Genomic DNA, 4,250 nt, shown 5'->3' on the forward strand with positions numbered 1-4,250 from the left:
CCCCACACCAAAAATAGTGCCGACACACATAAATTGAGATATAATGGTTCAACCACACAATAGGCCAATTTATACTCAACGATTCATTGTCTTTAAAATTCAAAAAATTTTATTTTGTCATTGTAGTATAGAAACCTTTCTTTCTCATAGATGATGAAGTCACCAAGTGCTTCTACCAAAAGAGAGAAGCCCATTAGTTTGTTGGCAGGGTTGACCTCTTCCAAGGACACACATCTTTTAAGAATTTGATCCTTGCTTTCCTAAATAGATAGGGCTCATCCCAATAGTAAAATATGACATAAGATACTAATTTCTTCTTTTGGTGGTAAGTGAGAACTTTGGGAGCAATCCTACTAACAATAGTTTGGAACGTCAACATACTACTGCACAATCTTCTAAAAAACGGAGAGGAGTTGTTTGTCAGGAAAACTCTTATTTATGTCAAGAAGATATTCATCAGATTTTTTCCTTTTTGAGCCTGGATAAATGGCCAGCTTTCTGATTCTCCGTACCCTTCCTATCAATTACCTACAAATCAATTCCTGCATTAGAAGAACCCAGTAGATCAAGCGAGGTTTGGAATTCTTCTTAGCTACAAGGTATCTAATAGCGACATGATTGGTGTGACTAATGATAGGAGTCCTTATCAGGTATGAACTAAACTTGTCAAGTGCTAATAATATGACTAGGAGTTCCTTCTCAGAGGTGGTGTAATGCATTTGGGCTTTGTTAAGGGTCATACTTGCATAGTAAATGACATTGAAAATTTGGAGGCAAGATCGGTTACCCCTCAGTCGGTCGCTCTGACATTTATTGAGCTATCAATGAAGGGTGAAGATGGTTAGACTTATCCTGTTGCCCCGACCAAAACTGAATATGAGCCTGAGCTAACCAGCCAGAAAGAGGAGATATGCCTCTAGAAAGGGAAAGCTCTGGCCACCAATCTGAGTATATCACATCTTCCCCCTTTTCGAAAGAACTGAAAACCCCCTCTAACCACTTGCATGGGTCCCAATGTAAGGCAAGAGGGTAAAAGTGAGAACTAGTTCTGGCAATCAAATTGCTTTGCTCCATCTTAGGAGGGACAGAAGATCGGATTCCTCTATGGGGGCTCTATTCTCTTTCACAATTACCAACAAGATTTGGTCTCAAGCTTTCAAGAAGATCATTTACAAGCAAAGTCTCTTACGTCCGGGCCAGATGATTGATCGATATGAATTGATGACCTAGGAGGCTTCGTACTTTTGGTCGACGATTCTAGTGGAGGCAGAGAAAAAATAGGTGACAAAGATGATAAAGTTTCTTCAAATGTTTAACCTGTCTCCAACTTCACTTGTGACTTTGAAAATTTTTTTCTTTTTATTTTTTGAATATTTGTAAGGAAATGCATAAGAAATTCTTTGTAAAGAAACAAATAGAAATTCTTTTTGTAAATTTTCAATCATGAATAAAGCAAATATTTCGACCTTTTTTCACCTTCGTTTCTTGCATTTTACATTTACCACATATTTTAATTTCCTCGTGATAAATGCTTGTGATTATTGATGGATCAATTTTCTTAAAGCTTGTTTTTAGTTGGATTTGCTGAGTTATTATCTGTCTTAAGTATTACACTTCCCATGTGTTGATCGCTCGGTTAGGTCATCACTTTAGACGGGTTGCATCTTATGCTAGGCGTATTAAGCAAATATTGTCGTAGCCCAGCCTTTACGGGGGTAACAATTAAGACTTACTGTTGGGATGATTTGTATGTTATCCATTTTTGATATTGTCACTGATGGGTAAAGGATCACTGTAAAAACTTAACCCCTTTCAAGCTAGGAAATAGGTTTTTATGATACATGAGCATTGTCGGTTGGTTCTTATGCATTTTGTCGATTAGATGATAATCGTCGCTGTTATCCAATTTTAGATAGTTTTTACTTATTGGATGTTTATTCATCACTATAACTTTTGAAATTCTTTACTTATTTGTCTTGCGTCGTTGTTGGTTTTGGAAGATCTTTACTGCCTTTCACGGAAGATCTTTCCTGATTGAATGCCATGTGTCATTGTTGGTTCTGAAAATTCTTTATCAATCATATGTCATGCTTTGCTATCAATTTCATATCTTGGGTGAAACCACTCTTGGTGGGTCGATTTGAGTTCCTTGAGCCTCAGTTGAATTCTAACAATTCCTTGTATGAACTTTTAAAGTTTTGCAAGTGTCAGTGAAACCTAGGATTGTGCACATAATTAGATATTTTATACTTAACCATTTATGAACTTGATAATAAAATACATGGTTTATGATGATAATGCCTTCTCATTTTGAACTTAATCGCTGGTTGTGATATCAAGCTTGACTCCCTTGAATGTACTTTTTGTCGGTTGCTTGGTTATTCAAGTGTCATCATGAATGTTTTTGGAAAGCTAGAGCCAAGCTGTAAGGATTGTGTCTCAACTCTTAGCTTTCTCCATGGTCGGTTCTATTTGATGGATGACACTTAATTTGCTCAATTTTGAATGATGTTGGGGTGTTGTGATCCTCTGTTGATATGTGATTGATGGCTAGTTCCAACAACTTGACTAGCATTTTCAGTCATTGTAGACCACAAACATAGCAAAATGTTTATTCATACAAACCTTGAGCTAGGGCGGCATGAGCTAATGTAGGCTCCAAATCCCATAGTTCCAATATCTCTTTTATAAGCAGGTGATGAGCGAGTGAAGACTTTCATTATGTCAGCGAGTTTTTTTAGGGTTTTGGGTCATGACAAATTGCACCACAAAACATTTGCTTGCAATCGACAAACTACGCGATCACTTCTGATAGCAATGCTTTGAACCACCTGAGAGCCAACTCCCTTAACGCGACAAAGAAGAATAACTTTTTTTAGTGTATCAGTGATCCTCAATAGACACACATTCGACTAGAACAGGCTATGTGGTTAGTTTGATCGATCCTACCCTTATAGGACTCCAATGTCAAGATCTCAAACCTCTCGGGGGAGCTCAATATTAAAGATTCGCTAAGAGAATTCATTTTCTGACACTCAGGGTGCTTCAATACATCTAAACTAATGTCGGTCAATCATTATTGACCCAAAATTGTAGAAGTATTATGAGCCACTTTCTCTTTCAAGGACTGAGGGGGCTCTTTGACCATTGGATATTGACCTTTTCTCTTAGGGTTGCCACACTCTTCCCTGAGCTAGTGTACTCGAGTGACATTCGACAATTGAACCTTCAGCTCATGCATATACTGGTTCACAAACACTCTTATACTCTCCATATTATCAGGGCATCTGTTGTGACTTTATTCTTTGTGTGTTGCTCCACTTATTGTTTATAGCATGATCAATACACACTACACTTTTTAGGATATTTAATTATGATTTGTTTGTGAATCGCATCCCAAAAAATTGAGCGTAACAAAGAAGAGAGAGAGAAAGAGAGAATGAGGGAGTGATTAATAATGAATACAAAAATTTCATGTCTATCTTCTCTATTTTAGTAAAATGATCTCTCTATTTATAAAGGAGAGAAAACAATATGTTGATTATTTTATCTCTCATTTAATGGGGGTGTATAAGATATTCTAGATATTTACATGTATGACTCTATTGATTGATTGTTTTCTGACTCAGTTGGATGAGCTTGCTCTGCTTTGGCTTGGAAAGGTCAGTTTGTTCAGCTAAGCGGAGCCGACATTGCTGGCCAACTGAGTTTGATTGAATTCGGGTTGACAAAATTGATTCAACATGCTAGGTTTTGCCAATCAGTTGATCCAGTTCGTTTGTCAGGCCGTAATCCCTGGATGAGGAACTCCTGTTGGCGGAGTGAGACTACATTATCGAACAGAGGTTGAATCATTGTAACCAGACAGGTAGCCTGTTCCTAAATGAGGAAAGCTTGTAGGATGACTATAAAACTCTGTTGTATTGTCAGTGATAGACTATAATGAGGAGTATGAAGGGCATCTATGAGATGATTGGTGTTGTCTTTCCTCGAGTCGGATCTACTGGAAGGTAGATTGCTTCCTTTGGTCGACTTTCTTGCAGTGGTTGACCCAAATGTTTATCTTTCTTGTTTTAGTCTGATTCATTCAACTTCAGATCAATAAGTCATCATTTCATAATTCTTTAGACTCGTTCTGGCTTCTAAATTGGCTCAGACAACTGCATATGATCAGCCTTTAGCTTCGGCTCTGGTGGTTGCATATGATCAGAGAAGTAGACCTCTTATTTTCTGTTGGTGGACCCTTATTT

Source organism: Phalaenopsis equestris, unplaced genomic scaffold (assembly GCF_001263595.1).
Source record: "Phalaenopsis equestris unplaced genomic scaffold, ASM126359v1 Scaffold000163, whole genome shotgun sequence".
NCBI lineage: Eukaryota > Viridiplantae > Streptophyta > Magnoliopsida > Asparagales > Orchidaceae > Phalaenopsis > Phalaenopsis equestris.